The 27127-nt window shown below is 45.7% G+C and overlaps 1 long non-coding RNA gene across 3 annotated transcripts in view; it reads right to left on the reverse strand.

Moving 5' to 3' along the window:
* Positions 1-21065: 21065 nt before the first annotated feature.
* LOC141073879 (uncharacterized) overlaps positions 21066-27127 on the reverse strand; it is a 56287-nt gene continuing 50225 nt past the window's right edge. For 2 of the 3 annotated variants that reach the window (XR_012227085.1, XR_012227086.1), the window contains exons 2-4: positions 21703-21855; positions 21529-21596; positions 21066-21444 (exon numbers count right to left, since the gene is read on the reverse strand). This is a non-coding gene — a long non-coding RNA (uncharacterized lncRNA). Of the gene's footprint in view, positions 21445-21528; positions 21597-21702; positions 22450-27127 lie in introns of those variants that run through there. The other variant, XR_012227084.1, reaches the window with a different exon arrangement.

Here is a 27127-nt window from a genome sequence, read left to right on the forward strand (position 1 = left end):
CTCTGAATTGGTGCCCTTGTTTTTGCAACAGGTTTTTCGCTTGCACGGGATTCCTGAGAACATTGTATCTGACAGAGGAGTTCAGTTTGTGTCTAGATTTTGGAGGACTTTCTGTTCCAAGCTGGGAATTCAGTTGTCCTTCTCCTCTGCGTTTCACCCTCAGACCAATGGGCAGACGGAGAGAACAAACCAGACTTTGGAGTCGTATTTGAGATGTTTTATTTCTGCCGATCAGGATGATTGGGTTTCATTTTTGCCCTTGGCCGAATTTGCTTTAAATTATAGAGCTAGTTCTGCCACTTTGATGTCACCTTTTTTTTGTAACTTTGGTTTTCACCCTCGATTTTCTTCAGGGCAGGTAGAGCCTTCTGCCTGCCCAGGTGTTGACACTGTGGTGGAGAGAATGCACCAGATCTGGGACCAAGTAGTGGATAAGTTGTCTCTCTCCCAGGAAAAGGCCCAGCGGTTTTCCAACTGCCGTAGGACCGTTGGTCCCCAGTTTAAGGTGGGTGATATGGTTTGGTTGTCATCAAAAAATATCGCTATGAAGGTGGCTTCTCCTAAGTTTAAGCCTAGATTTATTGGACCTTAAAAGATTTTGGAGATTATTAATCCGGTCTCTTTTAGTTTGGCTCTTCCTGTCACATTTAAAATCCATAATGTGTTCCATAAGTCCTTGTTGAAGAGGTTTGTTGAACCAGTTGTTCCTGGGGTGGCACCTCCAGACCCTGTATTGGTTGAAGGTAACATGGAATATGAGGTAGAGAAAATACTGGATTCCCGTCTGGCTAGACGGAGACTCCAGTATTTGGTTAAATGGAAGGGTTATGGTCAGGAGGATAATTCCTGGGTCTCTGCCTCTGATATTCATGCCAAAAGATTGGTGCGTGCCTTTCATCGGGCTCACCCTGATCGCCCTGGTGGCGTGGTTGAGGGTTCGGTGACCCCTCCTCAAGGGGGAGGTACTGTTGTGAGTTCATTTTCCCCTTCGTCACTGAGGTCTGGTGAACTCCCTATTCTGGTAAAGGAAGGTAATGAGCCTGATTATCAGGCACCTGAGACTAATGAGGATGACTGGCTGAGTGGAGTCACTGACTGGATATAAGGCTGCCGACGCCCTTCTGCCCTGCGGGTGATTTCTCTGTGGACTTCTAGGACACCAGTCTGATTCCTGCTTCCCTAAAGCTAAGTTTTCTGCTTTGCCTGTTTGCATTTATGTTTTGTTTTTGTTTTCCTTGCTTTTCTGGATTCTGCCATTCCCTGCTGGGGTGAGCTGATTCTCCTTTTGCCGGTTGCTCTGTCTTCAGAACATTCCTGAGTACTGACATAGCTTTTTTGAAGCCTAGCGTCTTCAGGGCCTTTTTCACTGTCAGTCTGTTGGCTCTTATTTTCATAGGGTTTTTCACGGATTGCAGACAGCAGCCTTCCTGTCCTTTCCTAGCTAGGTAGTTTGGGCCCCGTCTTTGCTCAGTCTATCTTTCTGTCTGTGTTAGTGTTTTCATCTTGCTTCACCGTCATTATATGTTGGGGGCTGCCTATTGCTTTGGGGTCTGCTCTGGGGCAGTTTAGATTTCCCCTTTCTTTCTGTAGGCCTATTTAATTCTCCGGCTGTGATCGAGGGGTCTAGGGCATCGTAGGAACCCCCCACGGCTACTGTTAGTTGTTGTGATAGGATCAGGGGTCTGCAATCCGATAGCTGCCAACTGCTCTGGTTTTCTGGACTTAGCTAGCATTTCTGTTTTTGCCTCCTACGGTGACTCAATCATAACAGGCTGGTGATAACAGACAAACTGTTAATGAAAGTGCAATATTTGCTCACCTAACCGCCTCCAAGACTTGTCCCGAATATCCCACATTCTCTGGAATCCTGTGCCCCAACACGTCCAAATATCAACCACATTCAGATCTTTCAGACGGAACCTGAAAAACTGGCTCTTCCTGTCACATTTAAAATTCATAATGTGTTTCATAAGTCCTTGTTGAAGAGGTTTGTTGAACCAGTAGTTCCTGTGGTGGCACCTCCTGACCCTATATTGGTTGAAGGCAACATGGAATATGAGGTAGAGAAGATACTGGATTCCCGTCTGGCTAGACGGAGACTCCAGTATTTGGTTAAGTGGAAGGGTTATGGTCAGGAGGATAATTCCTGGGTCTCTGCCTCTGATATTCATGCCGAAAGATTGGTGCGTGCCTTTCATGGGGCTCACCCGGATCGCCCTGGTGGCATGGATGAGGGTTCGGTGACCCCTCCTCAAGGGGGAGGTACTGTTGTGAGTTCACTTTTCCCTTCACCATTGAGGTCTGATGAACTCCCTCCTCTAGTGAAGGAAGGTAGTGAGACTGATTACCAAACACCTGGGCAGCTAGATGATGACTGGGTGGCTGGAATTGAGGACTGGATATAAGGCTGCCGACGCCCTTCTTCCTGGCTGGTGATTTTCCTGCTGGATTCTTGGAGACCAGTCTGATTCCTGCATTTCAAAGCTAAGTTTTTCTGCTCTACTTTGTACTCTTCAGTTTTGTTTTTGTTTTGCCTTGTTTTTTGGGAGTTCTGCCATCCATGGCCGGGGGTGAGCTGAATTCCAATTTTGTCTCTGATCTGTTGATCTTTTGCTCTGTCTTCAGAATATACCTGAGTGCTGATATAGTCTTTTGAAGCCTAGCGACTTCAGGGCCTGTTTTTCCTATCAGTCGGTTGGCTCATTTTGATAGGGTTTTTGCGGATGGCAGACAGCAGCTTTCCTATCCTGTCCTATGTAGTTAGCTTGGGCCCCATCATTTGCTCAACCTATCTTTCTATCTGTGTTGGTGTTTTCATCTTGCTTCACCGTCATTATATGTTGGGGGCTGCCTATTGCTTTGGGGTCTGCTCTGGGGCAGTTTAGTTTTTCCCCTTTCTGTCTTTAGGCTATGTAGTTCTCCGGCTGTGATTGAGGGGTCTAGGGCACCGTAGGAACCCCCCACGGCTACTGCTAGTTGTTGTGGATAGGTTCAGGGGTCGGCAATCCGATAGCTGCCAACCTCTCTGGTTTTTCTGGACTTAGCTGGTATTTTGTTTTTTCCTCCTTCGGTGACTCGTCATAACAGCGGGTTTATCTAACGCAGCTCGAAGGGCTCTCTGGTTAAAATGCTGGCCAGGAGATATCCAGGCTAGGTCATGACTCTGCTCCATTCCGTGTGAGGGGGAATAACTTGTTGGGCCCGTCTTGGATGAGCTTTTAGAGAAAGCCGGGGATGATAAAAAGAAGTTCCCCAGTCTGCCGAATCCTTCTTATAGACGTCCCTTTACCAGGAAAGGATATTTCCTTAGAAGGCTGTCCAGGGATCAGGGCAGATGGGATGACAAAAGAAGGAGAGGTACAGGATTCATGTTTGGAGCAGGGGGGGCGCCAGGAAGGTCCAGCCCGTGACACTAAAAAGCCGCCCCAATGACTAGTTGCTCTGGTAGGGGGGAGACTAGCTGCCTTCTACCCAGCCTGGTCTATGATTTCTAGTAGTAACTGGATACTGGGGGTGATAGCTGCAGGTCTACGACTAGAATTCACCCGGGTTCCCCAAGATCGATTTAACCCCACTCAGGACTTCCACATCAGAACAAGCTGCCCTGGAGGCCGAGGTTCATGATCTTTGCTGCAAGAAGGTCCTAACTATGGTTCCAGAGGGAGAAAGGGGGAAAGGTTTCTACTCCCCTCTGTTCCTGGTCCGCAAGCCAGACAGCTCCTTTAGGACTATAATAAATCTTAAGTCCCTCAACGAATTCCTGGTCATACGCCCATTCAAAATGGAGACAATTAATTCAACAATAAAATTGTTGTTTCAAAATTGCTTTATGGTAGTGTTAGATTTAAAAGATGCCTACTACCATATACCCATTCATGCAGCTCATCAGCGTTTCCTCAGAGTGGCGGTTCAGTTAGATGGGTCAGTTCAACTTTTCCAATATGCGGACCTCCCCTTTGGGGTGGCAGTCGCTCCCCGAGTGTTTACTAAAGTGGTAGCGGAAGTTATGGCCCATCTACGTGAATCAGACATTCCAGTAGTCCCCTACTTAGATGACTTCCTGATTGTAGGGAAAACGGCAAAACATTGTGTGGAACAGCTACAAAGGGCAATGTCTGCCCTAGAGCGGTTAGGATGGCTGCTTAACATTAAAAAATCTCGGTTACAGCCGGTGAGAGTCCAACAATTCTTGGGCCTGATCCTAGATTCTGAGAAACAGGAATGTCGACTGCCTCCGGAGAAGCTTGTTCGCCTACTCTATCAGGTCCTGAATGCTTCCAATAACCCTACCATGTTCCTCAGGAAAGCCATGTCCCTTCTGGGTTCTCTTTCGTCCTGTATCCCGGCGGTCCAGTGGGCCCAGTTTCATTCAAGAACACTACAGGGCGAGGTTTTAGTGCATCAAAGAATCCTTGGGGGTCACTTAGAGGGCCAGCTAACCTTGTCCCGAAACACAAGGGAGTCCCTAGAGTGGTGGCTAAACAAGGATAATTTATCCAGAGGGGTTCCCTGGGAGTATGACATATCCCGCATAATCACCACGGATGCTAGCCCTTCCGGTTGGGGGGCTCATATGGGTGAGATTCTGGTCCAGGGCCTATGGGAGCATTATCAGATAGAAATGTCATCTAACCTGAAAGAATTGACAGCAGTAGAACAGGCAGCTAAGAAGCTACTACAGGGCCATCATGTGCGAGTGTTGTCCGACAATCAGGTCACCGTAGCTTATATCAACCACCAAGGCGGGACTCGTTCCAAACCCCTGATGAATGTGGCAGAACGGTTGTTCCGGCTAGCAGAGCAGCATTTTCTATCTTTAACAGCTCTACACATAAAAGGGAAAGAAAATATCACGTCAGATTTCTTAAGCTGCAATCTGCTAAAGCAAGGAGAATGGTCCCTAAAAACCTCCATCTTCGACCTGATTGTACAAAAGTGGGGACAACCAGAGGTAGATCTCTTCGCCACCATGGAAAACAGAAAATTAAGACAATTCTGCTCCCTAAATCCCAGAGAGAACCCCCTGGCGGTAGATGCCTTTCTGATAAAGTGGGACTTCAGGCTAGCATATGCCTTCCCTCCCCTATCGCTGCTACCCCTGGTGATGAGGAAAATCAGGAGAGACATAGCAAGGGTTATAGTTATTGCTCCATTTTGGCCCAGGAGGGCATGGTTCTCATGCCTCAGGACCATGTCGGTGTCCGATCCTTGGGTCCTTCCGGACATCCCGGATCTCCTATCCCAGGGCCCAGTCTTTCATCCTCAGGTGGCTGGCCTACATCTGACGGCGTGGAGTTTGAACGGACACTGCTAAAAGAGAAAGGCTTCTCCCCAGACCTGATTAACACCCTACTTAAAAGTAGAAAAATCATTACTACCAAAATCTATGTCAGAATTTGGAAGAAATTCCTTCAGAACTCTGGAATACTCGCTGGGGGTTCAGCACCTATAAATCAAATCTTAGAGTTTCTTCAGAAAGGTCTGGATATGGGGCTTTCCACTAGTACCCTTAAAGTACAAGTATCAGCCTTGGGGGCCCTCTTTAGCTGCAACATCGCGGGTAATTACTGGGTCAGTAAATTCATTAAGGCAGCAGGTAGATCCAGGCCAATAGTGAAGGATAGATTCATGCTGTGGGACTATGACAGAAGCTCCATTCGAACCTATTTCATCAGCTTCCATAAAAAACCTGTCCCTCAAAGTAGCCTTCCTGGTAGCTCTAACCTCAGCTCGTAGAGTAAGCGACATCCAAGCATTATCTAGGCGTCCTCCTTATATACAGTTTAAGGACGATAGGGTAATAATCAGACCTGATCCGGCGTACTTACCTAAGGTAGTTTCTAGCTTTCACAGGACACAGGAAATAGTCCTTCCATCCTTCCTCCCTAATCCAGCTAATGAGAAGGAAGAGAAACTACACACCCTGGATGTTAGGAAATGCCTCATAGAATATCTGGCAGTTACCGTTCCCTGGAAAAAAGATAATGCCCTGTTTGTCTCCCATCAAGGCCCTAGGAAAGGTTGTAGAGTGTCAAAAAATACACTAGCCAGGTGGATTAGAGAGGCGATTTCAATAGCATACACCTCAAAAGGCAGGTCGCCACCCGGGAAGCTGAGGGCGCATTCCACCAGAGCCATGGCGACCTCGTAGGCCGAGAGATCAGAAGTCTCCATTGACCAGATATGTAAGGCGGCTACTTGTCCTCTCCGAGCACCTTTTATAGTCATTATAGGCTAGACTTGGGTGCTTCAACAGACCTCTCTTTTGGTATAAGGGTGATGCAGGCTGTAGTCCCTCCCTAAATAGTTATTACGCTCTGTAATTCTCTCAGGTGGTGCTGTCATGGACGACCGAATAAAGTCTTAGTTACTCACCGGTTAACGGTATTTTTCGGAGTCCATGACAGCACCCGTATATTCCCTCCCTTTAGTTTAAATTTGGGTGTGCATTTCTTCCTCTTATATGTACACGGGTAATTTAAATAGTTGTGTAAAGTATTGTATATAAATTATGCTATTAACCATTGGGGTCCTCTTGTGCTCTGTAATCCAACTGATGCGTGGGAGAGGTGCCGCCCTTTTGTATCTGTAGGTTTCCTGTTCCTGAAGGGCGGATCCCCTCTCTCAGGTGGTGCTGTCATGGACTCCGAAAAATACCGTTAACCGGTGAGTAACTAAGACTTTCCCGCTGAAAAACTAGCGATTTGCAAGCGTAATTAGCTTGCAGAATGCTAGCGTTTTACTTTTCAAATGATTTTTATTGAAATTTCAATTTTTGAGAGGGGAAGAGAGGGGGAAACAAAGGGACAAGGGGAAGTAAAAACTATAGAGCTCCGCTCTACATCCAAACTTTGGTCATGAAAATACAGTTACAGATACTTGTATAATTCAAATTAGAAGCACAAAGTAAAGAGAATGAGTAAAGGCAGAATTATCGAAATAGCAAAAAATAGCAGAAAAGAGCGGCACTCACCGGGTAGTGTAGTCAAGGCTTTATTATAAAAGCATATCAGCAGGAGAATGGGTGCAAAAAGGAGATAGCAACGACGATCGTTTTGCGCTGCAAAGGCGCTTCCACAGGTTACATTGTTGAAACCTTAAATTCCACACTTCCCACTTCAAGTAATATTTATTTTATGTACCTAATGTGAGAATCATGTGGGAATAGTGGATGAGGGCAGGTATATCTCGCCCAGATTCCTTTCCTATGTGGCCTAGTCTGGTCAGTATCGCACCTGCTTACTAATGGATAATGGGAGGTGGATATAAAAGGATGCAAGGTGGTTGTGTGAGTGTCTCAGCCTGGGAACACAGAGAGCCTGTCTGGGTGAGAGACACACGTGAGTGGAAGCAGTGCCCACTGCAACTGTGGTTTGGCTGGACGGGAGAAGCCCGCCAGTTGGTAGTTAGGTTGTCCATTGTTTAGTTAGTACCGGACAGGCAAGGATTTGTTTTATGTTTTATTTCCTTTTGCATTGCTTTCACCGTTAATAAACCTGACCCAGGGTCAGTTACACCCGAATCCCAGCTCTGCACCTGAGTTTCATGCTGAATGCACGTGACCTTTGACCCCAGCAAAGGCGATCCCGGAGTGTTTTATCACATTGTGGTGGAGAACGCGGGCATCACGTTGCAAGCATGAGCATGGAGGACGTGGTGAAAGCGCTGGTACAGTCCACCGCCGTCCAGCAAAAAGCTAATCGGGTGATGATGGCCCAGCTGAAGGAGTTGGTGGACATGACAGTTGCCGATCGTTCGCTTCTCCAGCAGGTGGCGCAGCGCTTGGCAAGCTTACCTGAGCTTAACCTGGAAGCCGAGTCGAGAGTGATTCACGTGAGTCGGTACTGGCAGAAAATGACGACCGAAGATGACGTCGAGGCATACCTGACCACGTTTGAACGGACGGCCGTGCGAGAAAAATGGCCGAAGGCACGATGGGCCGGCCTGATTGCCCCGTTTCTTTCCGGTGAGGCCCAAAAGGCTTATTATGACTTAGAGCCTGAAGCCACGCAGGACTTTGACAAATTGAAAGCCGAGATCTTGGCCCGGCTGGGAGTGACGACCGCTGTCCGTGCACAGAGAGTGCATCAATGGACTTATCAGCCGGATAAACCACCGCGGTCCCAGATGTTCGACCTGATCCACGTGACGAAGAAGTGGCTACAACCCGAGGTGTTGACAGCGCCAGAGATAATCCAGAGAGTCGTCATGGACAAGTACCTGAGAGCTCTACCGCCAGCCCTGAGGAAGTGGGTAAGCCATGGAAATCCTATGACGGCAGATCAACTGGTGGATCTGGTTGAACGTTACTCCGTGGCGGAAGGACTCCGAGACGACGCTACCCCACCTCGTTCTTCATCATCTCCACGTGGAACCGGTAAGACTGTTCCAGGGAGTAGGGGAGATGGAAAAATCCCTAAGACAGTGGGGGAGGAAAACGGGACTGCCCGCACTGCGAGGCCGAGAGTAACGAACTATGGTCTAAGCAAGGGGCCCGTTAGGTGTTTCCGCTGCCAAGAGATGGGACATATTGCTGCGAACTGTCTGGTCACTACTGAACCCATGCAGTGCGACGTCACAGACTCTAAAAACCGCATGTCTATGGTTGCACGGGTAGTGAGTGTGAATGCCGGTCAAAAGGATGTGGAAAAACACTTGTGTGATTTAACTGTTGATGGCAAAAATGTGGTGGCATTGTTAGACTCGGGAAGTGTGGTGACTCTGGTGAAGGCCAGTCTGGTGTCAGCCCCGACTGGACCATCAGACAAATTTTCTGTAACGTGTGTGCATGGAGACACCTGTTCGTACCTCACCACGGTCATATGCATTACAACTTCCTATGGGTCTGTGCAACATAAAGTGGGACTCGTCCCGGCGTTATTGCATGATGTTATCCTGGGCCGGGATTTTCCCCACTTCTGGCAATTGTGGGAGAATCAGTTGATACCCCAGGGTAATAGTGTACATGATTCTTCTCCCAGGGCGCGTGTGGGTCCCGAACCCCTGGAAGAGGTCTCCCCGGAAGACTCTGGGGAAGAGTCTGCGGGAAATGACCTGCAGTTCCCGTTTTCAGTCATGGATGGTGATAGGGAGGAGACCGGGGAAGAGGAGGAGGCCGACAGCCGTCCACCTCCCCGTTTGCCGGATTTAGAAGTTCAGAAAGATGACTTCCAAAGTGAGCAAATAAAGGATCCTACCCTTTCTCAGGCTAGGACAAATGTAAAAGTGATAAATGGGGTACCCGTAGAACCTGGCTCTAGGCTGGCATATCCTTACATGGTTCTGGAGAATGATTTACTCTATCAGATAGAGAAAAAGGGGGAAGATACGGTGCAACTATTAGTCGTGCCAAAACCCTACCGGCGGCAGGTGCTGGACCTGGCCCACGGACATGTGATGGGAGGTCACCTGGGAGTCCAGAAAACCACCAAAAGGATATTACACTGTTTTGTTTGGCCAGGCATGCATCACGATATTCGTGTATATTGTGAGTCTTGTCCTGACTGCCAAGCCTCTGCACCTAAGCCCCGGTTCTGTAGCCCTTTGGTACCCCTACCTATTATTGAAGTCCCGTTTGAGAGGATTGGGATGGATTTAGTTGGGCCCCTTCCACGGTCTGCACGTGGACACCAACATATCCTGGTCATCTTGGATTATGCCACTCGTTACCCGGAGGCCATCCCTTTGCGTAACACGGCCACCAAGACGATTGCCAAGGAACTGGTGCATGTGTTTAGTCGGGTCGGTATACCAAAACAGATACTCACCGACCAGGGGACCCCCTTTATGTCCAGGATAATGAAGGAGCTCTGCCGATTGTTACAAATCGAACCGTTACGCACATCCGTGTATCACCCTCAAACAGACGGGTTGGTTGAACGGTTCAATAAAACTCTGAAGCAGATGCTGAGAAAGGTGATAGACAAGGATGGGAAGAACTGGGACTATTTACTTCCGTATTTGCTTTTTGCCATCAGGGAAGTACCCCAGTCTTCCACGGGATTCTCGCCTTTCGAGTTGTTGTACGCCCGACGTCCTCGCGGACTGTTAGACGTTGCAAAAGAAACCTGGGAGGGTCAGGTCACTCCATTTAAAACAGTGATAGATCACGTCACACAAATGCAGGACCGTATTGCGGCTGTTATGCCTATCGTCAAAGAACACATGATACAGGCTCAAGGAGCCCAAAAAAGAATCTATGATAGGGGCGCCAAGATCCGTACGTTTGCACCCGGAGATAGGGTGTTGATCCTGGTCCCCACGGTGGACAGTAAGTTCCTGGCAAAGTGGCAGGGCCCCTTTGAGATCAAGGAAAGAGTTGGTGAAGTAAACTACAAAGTATACCAGGCAGGTAAACGGAAACCTGAACAGATTTATCATGTAAATCTGATAAAGCCCTGGAAGGATCGGTCTGCCTTGTCAGCGGAGCTGGCCCGTCCTGTCTGCTCGCATACCGTACCGGAGGAACGGGTTGCAGAGACTCTCTCGGAGCAGCAAAAGACTGAGGTCAGGCAGTTTCTACTTCACAACCAAAAGTTTTTCTCAGAAAAACCCGGGCAGACTATGCTAATGAAACATGACATCGTAACGGAACCTGGTATCACAGTTCACGTAAAGCCCTACCGAATCCCGGAAGTGCACCGTGAAGCCGTTTCCCGAGAAGTGAAGGCAATGTTAGAGTTAGGAGTCATTGAGGAATCGCACAGTGCGTGGTCCAGCCCGATTGTGCTAATTCCTAAACCGGACGGGACCATCCGGTTCTGCAATGACTTCAGGAAACTGAATGCGGTCTCAAAATTTGATGCCTATCCTATGCCCCGGGTCGACGAGTTAATAGATCGGTTAGGAAAAGCCCGGTATATTACGACCCTAGATCTAACAAAGGGGTATTGGCAGATCCCTCTGGCTGAGGCTGCCAGAGAAAAGACGGCATTTGCTACGCCGGAAGGTTTATTTCAGTATGTGTATATGCCGTTTGGACTACACGGGGCACCGGCGACCTTCCAGAGACTGATGGATCGAGTCTTGAGGCCACATAGGCGGTACGCTTCGGCCTATTTGGATGACATTGTCATTTACAGCTTGGACTGGGAGACTCATCTCCAGAAAGTACAAGCTGTGATTGACGACCTGTGGGAGGCAGGTCTAACCGCGAACCCCAAGAAATGTCACATCGGGCTAGAAGAAGCCCGGTATTTGGGGTATGTAATTGGGAGGGGTATGTTAAACCCCAGGTTGATAAGATTCAGGCGGTTCAGGACTGGCCACAACCTGTCAACAAGAAGCAGGTGCAAGCCTTCCTGGGGATCGCCGGCTATTATCGCCGGTTCATACCCAATTTTGCAGCCATCGCTACCCTCCTGACGGATCTTACAAAAGGGAAAGACTCCGTCATGATTAAATGGAGTTTAGCGGCTGAAGAAGCCTTCAATAGCCTAGAAAGGGCACTTTGCTCTCAGCCCGTACTGGTGACTCCGGACTTCCGCAGTGAGTTTGTGGTACAAACGGATGCCTCTGATACCGGTATCGGGGCCGTACTCTCACAAGTGAGGGACGGAGTGGAACACCCAGTCCTCTATCTCAGCAGGAAGCTGAATAAACACGAGCAAAGGTATGCAGTCGTAGAAAAAGAGTGCCTCGCCATTAAGTGGGTTCTAGAGGCCCTCAAATATTACCTGGTGGGCCGAAAGTTCAGGCTGATCACTGACCATGCCCCTCTCAAGTGGATGCACTTGAACAAGGAACGGAATAGCCGGGTGACCCGGTGGTTCCTTGCCCTGCAGGCCTACACTTTTCCGGTGGAGCACCGCCCAGGGGTACAGATGGGGAATGCAGATGCCCTGTCCCGAGTGCACTGTTTGGCGGGTGTCATTGCTCGACCAGAGTGGTCTGAGCAGAGGGGGGGATATGTGAGAATCATGTGGGAATAGTGGATGAGGGCAGGTATATCTCGCCCAGATTCCTTTCCTATGTGGCCTAGTCTGGTCAGTATCGCACCTGCTTACTAATGGATAATGGGAGGTGGATATAAAAGGATGCAAGGTGGTTGTGTGAGTGTCTCAGCCTGGGAACACAGAGAGCCTGTCTGGGTGAGAGACACACGTGAGTGGAAGCAGTGCCCACTGCAACTGTGGTTTGGCTGGATGGGAGAAGCCCGCCAGTTGGTAGTTAGGTTGTCCATTGTTTAGTTAGTGCCGGACAGGCAAGGATTTGTTTTATGTTTTATTTCCATTTGCATTGCTTTCACCGTTAATAAACCTGACCCAGGGTCAGTTACACCCAAATCCCAGCTCTGCGCCTGAGTTTCATGCTGAATGCACGTGACCTTTGACCCCAGCAAAGGCGATTTCGGAGTGTTTTATCACACTAAGTTTAAAGCAATTTTCTCTTTCAACCAACTATGTGTGCTTAAGAGGTCTATGATATCAGTAAATTTAGGCACGTCAGGTTTTTTCCACCATGTGGCGATGCAATTTTCAACCGTCAAGAGGATATCTAGGATCACAAATTTTATCGATAGGTTGACATTCTGCAAGTCCAAGGACAAAAGTGCCGTTTGTGAGGTAACCTCAATAGGGGTCTGAGATAAATAGGCTACATGGAGATTAACTTGTGACCATAAAACTCTCAGCTTCGGGCAGCACCAGAAAATATGGCACATGTTTCCAGGTTGGAGACAGCCTCTCCAGCACAAAGGCAAAATATCTGTGCTAATGTGTGACAGGCGTGTAGGCGTGTAATACCATCGAAGCATAAGCTTCAAAAAGTCTCATGCAAACTCGACACAGTGGATCTATAGGAGAGTTTAATCGCGTATGCCCACTGATCCAACTGTATGGATGACTTCAGGTCTTTCTCCCATCTGGTCATGTAGTCATTTTTTAAAACCTCAGTATCTCCATTAAAATAGAGGTAAATGTTTGTAAGAGACCATTTGGCTTTGATATGAGGATTACCCACCAGTGCAGAGACAATTTTCAAATTGGAAACTCTGTTGCAAAGCAGTTTTTGAATATGATCTTTCAACATCAAATAGGGCATAAACTCTGCCGAGGGAAAATGGAATTTGTCCTTGAGCTGCGAGAAAGAGAGAATATGACACCCATCCCACAAGTCACCAACCCTTGTAATTTTTGAATCATTCCACGTGTTTGATAATGAAAAATTATATAGGTGCGAGACAAATTTAAGGGGAAGAGACTTTAAAATAGCAAATTTATCATCATTTTTTTTTAATTTAGCATATTTCCTCCAAGCATTGAAAATGGCAGCAGGGAATATTAGAGGACCTAATCATGTTCAAAATGTTAATTATACTCCTAGTGCCATCAGATGCTTGCCTGCCTACGATAAACCCCACTTGATCATCTTGAATCAATTTTGGTAAAATGGCCTTAAGCCTATCTGCAAGGATCTTGGTGTAAATCTTAACGTCGCCATTAAGCAAAGAGATAGGCCTAAAATTTTCGACCTTATCGGGTTCATCTTTCCCTTTAGGTATCATTATTACCGTAGCTTCCAACATATTTTTGGGAAAGAAACCACAAGTCGATACATGGCCAAAAAGAGATTGCAGTTGTGGGGGCTATAAATTAGAAAACAGTTGATAGTATTCGTTAATATTAATAAAGCCGTCCGGGCCTGGAGATTTCAATGGCTTAAGGTGACTGATAGTGTTAGTTATTTCCTCCATACTAATAGGGCGATTAAGAGAATCTAGTTCCAAATGATCAATTTGCAGAAGATTCAGACCCGAGAGGAAAGAATCAATAGACAAAAGACTTGGGGCAGGAATTGAGGGATCAAGATTTAAATTGTACAGTTTTTCAAAATAAGCAGAAAAGACATTCACAATGTCCTGTGGATGTGTTTTCATGACTCCCAATGAAGATCAAGTTTGAGAGATTCTTTTACGAATACGATCTTGTTTAAGTTTGTTCATCATATATTTAGTTGGACGATTCTTTGAAAAGTAAGAAGCGAGTTTTGAGGCTCTGAGAGCCGAGTCATACTCAGTCAAAATCTGTGCACTGAACTCTTGTCTCAGTTTCAGAATTTCCATGTGAATAGCATGAGATGGAGTACCTAATTTAGACTGCCGATCCTCTTTCGCCTTAATACTTGCTTGCAAACAAGATATCTTTTCCCTATACTCCTTTTTGTGTCTGGAGGAAAGTTGCATAAGGCAACCCCTAATAACCTCCTTATGAGCCTGCCAAAGGGTAAATGGATCTATGTTATCAGTAGAGTTTTCTTTGAAGTAATTTCGTATGGAGTCCTCTAAAGATTTCCGATATTTGGGGATTTTGAGTATGGTAAGGTTTGTTTTCCATAGAAATGTATTATTGACTGAGGGCCCTTTTACAAATTTAGCTATCAGTGGAGTATGATCAGAAAAAGATTTGTTAAGAATTTCCACCTTTTTAAATTTAGGTAAGGAGAAGATTTTTGTAAGAAATAGATCAATCCTAGAAGAGGAGCCATGGACATCAGAGTAGTGTGTATACTAGGGTGACCGGATCTCATATGGGGGGGAAAAAATGTCAGAATCTTGTTCGTCTGGACCCCACAAAACGATTCCCCTTTCCAGATATTGAGAGAGCCAAAATTTGAGCTCGATCAAACGACGTTAACCCGTGCCGCTCGTCGCTCAAAGTTTGAAAAAATCCAAATTGAGGTATTTTAAGATTTAGGTATTTTGCATAGTCTGTTAGACTATAAAGAATGTGACAACAACATTGCAGAAATAGCCCTGACCAAATTTTCGAACCATTTGTGGTATTTGAATGCAGAGTTGGTGGGATTATCGTTTTTTGATCCCACCATTACAGACAATGAAAAGTTGTTAATGGCTAATAAATTGCTCAGTAGCACAGATGAACCATCAGAGCACGCTAACCTACATGAGTTGATAATTTTACATAGTTATCTAATCTATTCTAGAGCTTCTGTTAAAGTAGTTTTTGAAACGTCAGAATATAATGCTCGGCATTTGCTTACAACTTGCAGGACATATTGCTTTTGTTCTTCATCTTTTGTCAGAAGGTCGTTAAAGTCGGTTACTTCCTACCTCTTTTAATTTTTCTTTCCTAACTTTTGGCTTTACAACCCTAGCGTGCTCTGATGGTTCATCTGTGCTACTGAGCAATTTATTAGCCATTAACAACTTTTCATTGTCTGTAATGGTGGGATCAAAAAACGATAATCCCACCAACTCTGCAATCAAATACCACAAATGGTTCGAAAATTTGGTCAGGGCTATTTCTGCAATGTTGTTGTCACATTCTTTATAGTCTAACAGACTATGCAAAACACCTAAATCTTAAAATACCTCAATTTGGATTTTTTCAAACTTTGAGTAACGAGCGGCACGGGTTAACGTCGTTTGATCGAGCTCAAATTTTGGCTATCTCAATATCTGGAAAGGGGAATTGTTTTGTGGGGTCCAGACGGACAAAATTCAGACATCTATTTTTTGCGGTCACCCTAGTGTATACTCACGGGAGGACAAATTTAGGCATCTAAAAGTGTCAAACAACTCATTCTTGAGCAACCAGTTACCCAAGGCTGAGGCAGAAAGAGGAGGAATCAATACGTTTGTCAGGCACCATGTTAAAGTCGCCCAATATCAACAATTCACCCTGTTTAATATTGTTAAGTTTTCAAATGACCGTATTGAAGAAGGGAAACTGTTTAGTATTCCGTGCGTACTGTAGATGTTAGCGATAGTGAATATTGCGCCATTAAGTTTGCATAACAGTATGTGATATCTCCCCCTTGGATCAACTACCTCATTGATCAACTGGAATGATAATTTGTTGCTAATGAGGGTCATAACCCCAGCTTTCCTTTTGTCACCAAATGCTTCAAAAGCATGAGTGTAATGTTTATGTTGAAACAATGGATGGTGATTCTTGGCGAATTTCACCTCTTGTAGGCAAACAATGTCAACGTGATATAATTTTATTTCCCTCCATGTGACATGCCGTTTATATGGGCTGTTAAAGGTACTGTCACACTAAACGATCGCACCAGCGATCACGACAATGACACGACCTGGCAGAGATCGTTAGTACATCGCTATATGGTCGCTAGTTAGCTTCCAAACAGGAAGATCTCATAAACGACACATCAGCGATCAGCGATCTGTATAACGACCTCGGCGGTCGTTAGGACCTGTCACACAGCATGTATTGTAAAAGACCCCGACCTCGATAGGCGTGATTGAGCGCAACCTTTTCCATGCCCCTCAGCACAGATTGGTGGTCACTCTATGTCATGACTGTTTATGTCACAGCTCTCGCTTTGTGATTGGATGACCGCGTAATAAAAAGACGACGTACTAGTGCTCCCTTCCATTGTTCTCGAGCACAGTGGTTCATACGAATTTCCAGCAGCCTTCCATATTGCGTCCTCCCTGCTGTTCTACAGCTTTGCAGCTCCTGCGATCCATTCTGTGTCGCTATAACGTTTGACCCGGATTTATTGATTCCTTCAAGATCTCTATACTGTCTTGTAAGGTAGGCACTTTTTTTCATTTTATGATTTTTTAGGCATTTAATTTTTTCAAACTTTATTCTATATTTATATCTGCTTTTATATACAGCAGCCATGGTAGTTTTCCTGCCACCGCCCTCTGCCATCACATCTTGCGGACATTTTGTTTTTTTTGGCGCCCACCTTCACAATTTTTTCCAGCTGTGTTAACTGTTGTCTGCGATCTCTGAATTTTTTGGGGGCAGCCATTTTTGCTTCTGCTGCGCCCACCACCGCCATTTTTTACCGCTGTGTTAACAGTTGGCCATCTCTGAATTTTTTTTGAGGCAGCCATTTTTGTTTCTGCCGCGCCCACCATCGACATTTTTTACCGCTGTGTTAACAGTTGGCCATCTCTGAATTTTTTTTGAGGCAGCCATTTTTGCTTCTGCTGCGCCCACCACCGCCATTTTTTACCGCTGTGTTAACAGTTGTCCATCTCTGAATTTTTTTTGAGGCAGCCATTTTTGTTTCTGCCACGCCCACCACCGCCAAATTATGATGCATGCTGTGATTTAAGTTGTAGGCTATGTACGCATTTTATTTTATCATACCTTTCAATAAAACAAATGTTACTTGTATTGGGTCGTTCTCACATTATCCTTTTTTGTTTTTACAGATGGTCGATAAGCAAGATTTCCTGCGGGACTTCATTGAGATGTACCGCTCGATGCCTTGCTTGTGGAAAATAAAATCGGCGGATTACAGCAACAGGTTGAAAAGAAGGGGAAGCTTACCAAAAACTGGTGGAGCTTTCCAAAAACCATTACCCCACTGAGCCAGTGCATGATTCATCGGTCAAAAAAAGAATTCAGGCCCTCCGCACTGCATGCCGGAAAGAACTAAACAAAGTGGAGAATTCAAGCAAGTCTGGAGCCGGGTCAGAAGATGTACAGTGGGGCAAAAAAGTATTTAGTCAGTCAGCAATAGTGCAAGTTCCACCACTTAAAAAGATGAGAGGCGTCTGTAATTTACATCATAGGTAGACCTCAACTATGGGAGACAAACTGAGAAAAAAAAATCCAGAAAATCACATTGACTGTTTTTTTTTCATTTTATTTGCATATTATGGTGGAAAATAAGTATTTGGTCAGAAACAAAATTTCATCTCAATACTTTGTGATATATCCTTTGTTGGCAATGACAGAGGTCAAACGTTTTCTGTAAGTCTTCACAAGGTTGCCACACACTGTTGTTGGTATGTTGGCCCATTCCTCCATGCAGATCTCCTCTAGAGCAGTGATGTTTTTGGCTTTTCGCTTGGCAACACGGACTTTCGACTCCCTCCAAAGGTTTTCTATAGGGTTGAGATCTGGAGACTGGCTAGGCCACTCCAGGACCTTGAAATGCTTCTTACGAAGCCACTCCTTCGTTGCCCTGGCGGTGTGCTTTGGATCATTGTCATGTTGAAAGACCCAGCCACGTTTCATCTTCAATGCCCTTGCTGATGGAAGGAGGTTTGCACTCAAAATCCTCACGATACATGGCCCCATTCATTCTTTCATGTACCCGGATCAGTCGTCCTGGCCCCTTTGCAGAGAAACAGCCCCAAAGCATGATGTTTCCACCACCATGCTTTACAGTAGGGTAAAAAAAGAAAACTTTTTCCAGCTCACCCCAAAGAAGACAGCTATAAGTCCGATCGATGCACGGAATGTGGAAACAGGATCCCTCTGCAGCAAAGCGTAATATGGAAAAAAATTCCAGCATCCAGATCAGTAATTAGATTAAAAAAATTTTTTTATTCCTTTATTCCAAAATTTAAAAAAATCATAAGATTCTCCATCATGATAAGAGACGCATCAGGACATGTAGTTGGACGCATTTCGGACAAAAAACCAGTCCTTATTCTAAGACAACACATAATACATCTGAACACATGCTTATAAAGGGAAACAAAGGAAGTCAAGGAACAATCAAGACTAAACATAGCCAGCTGATTAATAGGAGGTAGTAAGTCAAAATCACACTTACAAAACACTCAAAATCTCACTCCTAATATTCATACCCGTTGGAACTCTGCTTTGTAACAATAACATCCATAAACGTTTATGACGTAGGTCACACTACCACACACAGTTTGTCTGCTGCTTCTCGACATTTTTTGCATATACATAAAGGAGATCTCAGCAACTTTAGGGTTAATGCCATAGAGAAGGTGCAGACAAAAAGGGTAGGTGGAAATTTAAATGATTTATTATTACGCCGAGAGGCAAAATGGATGTTATTGTTACAAAGCAGAGTTCCAACGGGTATGAATATTAGGAATGAGATTTTGAGTGTTTTGTAAGTGTGATTTTGACTTACTACCTCCTATTAATCAGCTGGCTATGTTTAGTCTTGATTGTTCCTTGACTTCCTTTGTTTCCCTTTATAAGCATGTGTTCAGATGTATTATGTGTTGTCTTAGAATAAGGACTGTTTTTTTGTCCGAAACGCGTCCAACTACACGTCCTGATGCGTCTCTTATCATGATGGAGAATCTTATGATTTTTTTAAATTTTGGAATAAAGGAATAAAAATTTTTTTTAATCTAATTACTGATCTGGATGCTGGAATTTTTTTCCATATTACGCCATGCTTTACAGTAGGTATGGTGTTTGATGGATGCAACTCAGTATTCTTTTTCCTCCAAACACGACAAGTTGTGTTTCTTCCAAACAGTTCCAGTTTGGTTTCATCAGACCATAGGACATTCTCCCAAAACTCCTCTGGATCATCCAAATGCTCTCTAGCAAACTTCAGACAGGCCCGGACATGTACAGGCTTAAGCAGTGGGACACGTCTGGCACTGCAGGATCTGAGTCCATGGTGGCGTAGTGTGTTACTTATGGTAGGCCTTGTTACATTGGTCCCAGCTCTCTGCAGTTCATTCACTAGGTCCCCCCGCGTGGTTCTGGGATTTTTGCTCACCGTTCTTGTGATCATTCTGACCCCACGGGGTGGGATTTTGCGTGGAGCACCAGATCGAGGGAGATTATCAGTCGTCTTGTATGTCTTCCATTTTCTAAGTATTGCTCCCACAGTTGATTTCTTCACTCCAAGCTGGTTGGCTATTGCAGATTCAGTCTTCCCAGCCTGGTGCAGGGCTACAATTTTGTTTCTGGTGTCCTTTGACAGCTCTTTGGTCTTCACCATAGTGGAGTTTGGAGTCAGACTGTTTGAGGGTGTGCACAGGTGTCCCTTTATACTGATAACAAGTTTAAACAGGTGCCATTACTACAGGTAATGAGTGGAGGAAAGAGGAGACTCTTAAAGAAGAAGTTACAGGTCTGTGAGAGCCAGAAATCTTGATTGCTTGTTTCTGACCAAATACTTATTTTCCACCATAATATGCAAATAAAATGAAAAAAAAAAAACAGACAATGTGATTTTCTGGATTTTTTTTTCTCAGTTTGTCTCCCATAGTTGAGGTCTACCTATGATGTAAATTACAGATGCCTCTCATCTTTTTAAGTGGTGGAACTTGCACTATTGCTGACTGACTAAATACTTTTTTGCCCCACTGTATATGTCCCCAAATTGTGGTACTTTGATCTTCTTGCTTTCACAAGGGACCAAGAAGTACCGAGACAAATGGCATCAATGTTGGCACCAGACCCTGTGATCCAGCAGGACTCCCCTGTCGGAGATGTAAGTACCTATCTTGTAGTACACATAGCAATGTACATGCCATTTTGGAATTGATATTAAAAAGGAATTTGGAAAAATCGACACACTAGCAAAAAGTAATCCCATAACATACTGATAAGTAATCACGTTGAAAATTTGAGGCCTATGTATTTAACATACCGTTAAAGGACAGTGAATAACCATAGATACTGGTCCCGTTATCACATTTTCGCTGTATTTTGGTGTTATAGTGTGAAGATAAATTTCTTTTGCTTTGTCATGTAACATGTTTTTTCTGTACACGCAGGACACAGAAGAGGCTGTCATCACACCTCCGCTAATCACGCCAGAACAAGACAGCATGCCAACGGTGCAAGAGGAGGAACCAGTTGAGCCACCATCCCCATCTGTGCCAAGGCGACTCACATTTTCAGGTCGAAAAAGGAAGGCCCTCACCTCGGCTACTCCTGAATTTATCCAACTTGCCAAAAAAGTCCTAACTACACCCCAGAACCTTACCGGCTTTGCGTACTATGCTAATGAGAAGCTGCCAACACTCGATCCAGTACAGCGTGTTCATGTTGAAAGGCTTATTCTCGAGGTGTTGAGTCAAGCAGCAACCGGGAAACTCACTGACACGTCAGCTGTCATGGACCGAAATCTCTACCCGCAATACTCTTGGCCGCACAATCCTGAGCCTCTTGAACCTACAATGAGGAGGGGGATAGACCATCAGCACAACCCAAGCCTTGTTCCCCCACCTTTTTTTATACTCCGCCAAGGCAACGTGGTAATGAAAACGATACATATTACCAACAGTTGTAGTTCTGCAAAAAAAATTTAAAGTTTTTGTTTCTGTATATAAATTTTTTAAAAATTGTTTCATTCATTTTAATAAAAATTATTTTTCAACTGAATAGAGGTCTGTTTTTCTTGGTTTTGTTTGTTATTTGAACATTGTTGTAGACTACAATGAAAAGATGGCTGTACACATAAACATCTTTTACAATAAATACGATCCAGCCGTGTATATAAACTGAAAATATATAAATATATATTTCTGACATATTTATATAATATATGTAAACTTTTTTTAAACATCGTAACAAATGTCTTTAACCAAAAAAAAAAAAATAAAGCAACAAAAGATAATTTACTGGGGACTGCCACCCTCTTGTAGGCCCACCAAGAACCTCTCCAGCATCACTCCATGCACGACCATGGCTGCAAGAGTGACAGCCATAGCTGCTCTCATCTGCCGGTGAGATGCCAGCAGGGCCTGTGCTGTGGGGATTTCTGTTGATGAAATGAGAAACGTAAACCTGTAAATTATTGACACACTACAAACAAAAGGTACATGGTTGTTGCTTTTATACTTACGGTATTGTGGCGGCTCTGTTCCCTCAGGTGAGAGGCTAATAGCCCACCCCGAACAAGTGGCACCAAGGCTATGGGACCAAAAAGAAAATATTTAACGACAACCCAACATCCTTTCCAAAGCAAAACGTTAAAGTACCCCTTTTTTTTTTTTTTATAAATAATTGCTTTAATTACCGGATGGAGAGCCTGCACCGATATCATGGAGTGATGCTGGAGATGGGCTGGCAGCGGGCGAAGGGGTAGGTGGTGAACCGTCGTGATCCCCTGGAGATGCAGGGGCTGTTGGTGGTGCTGCCCGCGATGGCGGGCTTGATGGTGATGGTGGTCCTAGAGATAGGGAAAACAATCCATTGATATCTGAATGTTAAATGCTGTCTTTCATTGTTAAAAAAACCTCAGTGCCGAATATAGTTAAGCGAGTTGTTAAATCGTCACCGGTATTCGAATACCGCTAACTACTATTGAATAATAACAAGTTTTCTAGTTCGTCTCAATTTATAATTTTCTGTGGTAATCTGTTTGAGTTCCGCTTTTAACCCACAACAATAAACCTTTTTTATTTTTTCTTTTACAACTTGATTAACATTTAAAATTTAGGCTATGTGCCCACGTTGCGTTTAAATCCGGACACTGAAAACCGGACTCCTTCCCAGAAATCGCGTGTTTTTTTTCCGCGCAATTTTACCACGATTATTTTCGCGTGCGATATTCAAGCACTTTCCAAGCGATTTGAAGCATCGCTTGGAATGTGATTGACAGGTTGGTCACACTCGTCAAACATAGTGGTTGACAAGTGTGACCAGGTTTTTACTATTGAGGCCGCCTATGCGGCATCAATAGTAAAAGAAAGAATGTAAAAAATAATTAAAAAATAAAAAAATCGGGGTATATTTACCTTACGACGCTCCCGTTCCCAGCGATGCCTTGCGAGACCTGTGATGATGTTGGTCTCGCGTTGCTATAGCGATCTCACGAGACCGCTAGAGTCACGCGAGACTACGTCATCACAGGACCTTGCTGCAAGGCATTACTGGGAACGCTGTGGCCCGGGAAGGCAGCGCGGGACGTCGGAAGGTAAATATACCCCGATTTTTTATTCTTTTTTTACAGGGGTATGGTACCCAGGGCCTGGAGGACAGTCTCCTCTCCTCTCCTCCACACCGTGGGTACCAACCGCACATGAGCTTAACTCCACGCATGGTGGGCATAGCCACATGCGGGAAGTAAGCGATTCCGCACAAAAGAATGATCATGCTGCGTTTTTTTTCGTGATGCGATTCTGCCGTGGAAAAAAGCGCAGCATTAGCACAACATGAGCGGAATGCCATAGGAATGCATGGGGTGCGTTCTGTACAAGATTTTTAAACGTTTTCGCAGCATTTTCGCTCCAAAAATCGCGGAAAAACGCTTAAAAATCGCATCGTGGGCACACAGCCTTAATGTTACTTTTAATTTGCAAAAATGTTTAGGTTAAAATTAAGTAAAAGTGTTTTAAAAATCTTTAGAATTGCATCTTTATTTACAAGTGACACCAAAAAAAAAAAATAATATTCACACTTCTTTTTAGTCTCACTTTCTAATGATGGGAAGTTCGGCTCTTTTTGGTGATCCGGCTCATTCAGCTCTGCTCACCATGAAGAGCCGGCTCTTTTGGCTCTTTAAACGGCTCTTTTTTAAATAGAAATCCGTTTTCCACAGTCATCGTTCTAGGTCTTTGCCTGTACAGTGAGGCCTCATTCTCCACCTGTATAAGGATCTAGTGACGCAGTGTAGACTGTTATTCAGCATTGCTGTGTCCTCAGATTGTCAGCTCTTGTGATCAGGCCCCTGCTCCTCGCTCCGGTCTCTCCTGTACAGTGAGGCCTCATTATACTCCTGTATAAGGATCTAGTGACGCAGTGTAGACTGTTATTCAGCATTGCTGTTTCCTCAGATTGTCAGCTCTTGTGATCAGGCCCCGGCTCCTCGCTCCGGTCTCTCCTGTACAGTGAGGTCTCATTATACCCCTGTATAAGGATCTAGTGACGCAGTGTAGACTGTTATTCAGCATTGCTGTCTCCTCAGATTGTCAGCTCTTGTGATCAGGCCCCTGCTCCTCGCTCCGGTCTCTCCTGTACAGTGAGGTCTCATTATACCCCTGTATAAGGATCTAGTGACGCAGTGTAGACTGTTATTCAGCATTGCTGTCTCCTCAGATTGTCAGCTCTTGTGATCAGGCCCCTGCTCCTCGCTCCGGTCTCTCCTGTACAGTGAGGCCTCATTATACCCCTGTATAAGGATCTAGTGACGCAGTGTAGACTGTTATTCAGCATTGCTGTCTCCTCAGATTGTCAGCTCTTGTGATCAGGCCCCTGCTCCTCGCTCCGGTCTCTCCTGTACAGTGAGGCCTCATTATACCCCTGTATAAGGATCTAGTGACGCAGTGTAGACTGTTATTCAGCATTGCTGTCTCCTCAGATTGTCAGCTCTTGTGATCAGGCCCCCGCTCCTCGCTCCGGTCTCTCCTGTACAGTGAGGCCTCATTATACCCCTGTACAAGGATCTAGTGACGCAGTGTAGACTGTTATTCAGCATTGCTGTCTCCTCAGATTGTCAGCTCTTGTGATCAGGCCCCTGCTCCTCGCTCCGGTCTCTCCTGTACAGTGAGGCCTCATTATACTCCTGTATAAGGAGCTAGTGACGCAGTGTAGACTGTTATTCAGCATTGCTGCTTCCTCAGATTGTCAGCTCTTGTGATCAGGCCCCTGCTCCTCGCTCCGGTCTCTCCTGTACAGTGAGGCCTCATTATACCCCTGTATAAGGATCTAGTGACGCAGTGTAGACTGTTATTCAGCATTGCTGTTTCCTCAGATTGTCAGCTCTTGTGATCAGGCCTCTGCTCCTCGCTCCGGTCTCTCCTGTACAGTGAGGCCTCATTATACCCCTGTATAAGGATCTAGTGACGCAGTGTAGACTGTTATTCAGCATTGCTGTCTCCTCAGATTGTCAGCTCTTGTGATCAGGACCCTGCTCCTCGCTCCGGTCTCTCCTGTACAGTGAGGCCTCATTATACCCCTGTATAAGGATCTAGTGACGCAGTGTAGACTGTTATTCAGCATTGCTGTCTCCTCAGATTGTCAGCTCTTGTGATCAGGCCCCTGCTCCTCGCTCCGGTCTCTCCTGTACAGTGAGGCCTCATTATACCCCTGTATAAGGATCTAGTGACGTAGTGTAGACTGTTATTCAGCATTGCTGTTTCCTCAGATTGTCAGCTCTTGTGATCAGGCCCCTGCTCCTCGCTCCGGTCTCTCCTGTACAGTGAGGCCTCATTATACCCCTGTATAAGGATCTAGTGACGCAGTGTAGACTGTTATTCAGCATTGCTGTTTCCTCAGATTGTCAGCTCTTGTGATCAGGCCCCTGCTCCTCGCTCCGGTCTCTCCTGTACAGTGAGGCCTCATTATACCCCTGTATAAGGATCTAGTGACGCAGTGTAGACTGTTATTCAGCATTGCTGTCTCCTCAGATTGTCAGCTCTTGTGATCAGGCCCCGGCTCCTCGCTCCGGTCTCTCCTGTACAGTGAGGCCTCATTATACCCCTGTATAAGGATCTAGTGACGCAGTGTAGACTGTTATTCAGCATTGCTGTCTCCTCAGATTGTCAGCTCTTGTGATCAGGCCCCTGCTCCTCGCTCCGGTCTCTCCTGTACAGTGAGGCCTCATTATACCCCTGTATAAGGATCTAGTGACGCAGTGTAGACTGTTATTCAGCATTGCTGTTTCCTCAGATTGTCAGCTCTTGTGATCAGGCCTCTGCTCCTCGCTCCGGTCTCTCCTGTACAGTGAGGCCTCATTATACCCCTGTATAAGGATCTAGTGACGCAGTGTAGACTGTTATTCAGCATTGCTGTCTCCTCAGATTGTCAGCTCTTGTGATGAGGACCCTGCTCCTCGCTCCGGTCTCTCCTGTACAGTGAGGCCTCATTATACCCCTGTATAAGGATCTAGTGACGCAGTGTAGACTGTTATTCAGCATTGCTGTCTCCTCAGATTGTCAGCTCTTGTGATCAGGCCCCTGCTCCTCGCTCCGGTCTCTCCTGTTCAGTGAGGCCTCATTATACCCCTGTATAAGGATCTAGTGACGTAGTGTAGACTGTTATTCAGCATTGCTGTTTCCTCAGATTGTCAGCTCTTGTGATCAGGCCCCTGCTCCTCGCTCCGGTCTCTCCTGTACAGTGAGGCCTCATTATACCCCTGTATAAGGATCTAGTGACGCAGTGTAGACTGTTATTCAGCATTGCTGTTTCCTCAGATTGTCAGCTCTTGTGATCAGGCCCCTGCTCCTCGCTCCGGTCTCTCCTGTACAGTGAGGCCTCATTATACCCCTGTATAAGGATCTAGTGACGCAGTGTAGACTGTTATTCAGCATTGCTGTCTCCTCAGATTGTCAGCTCTTGTGATCAGGCCCCTGCTCCTCGCTCCGGTCTCTCCTGTACAGTGAGGCCTCATTATACCCCTGTATAAGGATCTAGTGACGCAGTGTAGACTGTTATTCAGCATTGCTGTCTCCTCAGATTGTCAGCTCTTGTGATCAGGCCTCTGCTCCTCGCTCCGGTCTCTCCTGTACAGTGAGGTCTCATTATACCCCTGTATAAGGATCTAGTGACGCAGTGTAGACTGTTATTCATCATTGCTGTCTCCTCAGATTGTCAGCTCTTGTGATCAGGCCCCTGCTCCTCGCTCCGGTCTCTCCTGTACAGTGAGGTCTCATTATACCCCTGTATAAGGATCTAGTGACGCAGTGTAGACTGTTATTCAGCATGGCTGTCTCCTCAGATTGTCAGCTCTTGTGATCAGGCCTCTGCTCCTCGCTCCGGTCTCTCCTGTACAGTGAGGCCTCATTATACCCCTGTATAAGGATCTAGTGATGCAGTGTAGACTGTTATTCAGCATTGCTGTTTCCTCAGATTGTCAGCTCTTGTGATCAGGCCCCTGCTCCTCGCTCCGGTCTCTCCTGTACAGTGAGGCCTCATTATACCCCTGTATAAGGATCTAGTGACGCAGTGTAGACTGTTATTCAGCATTGCTGTTTCCTCAGATTGTCAGCTCTTGTGATCAGGCCCCTGCTCCTCGCTCCGGTCTCTCCTGTACAGTGAGGCCTCATTATACCCCTGTATAAGGATCTAGTGACGCAGTGTAGACTGTTATTCAGCATTGCTGTCTCCTCAGATTGTCAGCTCTTGTGATCAGGCCTCTGCTCCTCGCTCCGGTCTCTCCTGTACAGTGAGGCCTCATTATACCCCTGTATAAGGATCTAGTGACGCAGTGTAGACTGTTATTCAGCATTGCTGTTTCCTCAGATTGTGTCACGGGGGCTTAGTTCAACTAAGGCTGAAATACCCGGGGCCCCTGTGGTGTCCCTTTACTAGGGGAAACCCTGTCTGACCCTCAACCCAGGGTTTTTGCTGAAGGTGCAAATGCCTGAGCCTCCACCCTTTCCTTATCTCCTGCTCAGCCCTGCACTTAACCCTCCACCCAGTGAGAAGTCACCACCAAAGCTCCCACACAAATAATGACAGACAGGGAGAACTTAAACTGCACCGCGCCGCACACACACAGG

This window comes from Dendrobates tinctorius, unplaced genomic scaffold (assembly GCF_039654945.1).
Source record: "Dendrobates tinctorius isolate UK_male_01 unplaced genomic scaffold, ASM3965494v1 ptg000317l, whole genome shotgun sequence".
Taxonomy (NCBI): Eukaryota; Metazoa; Chordata; class Amphibia; order Anura; family Dendrobatidae; genus Dendrobates; species Dendrobates tinctorius.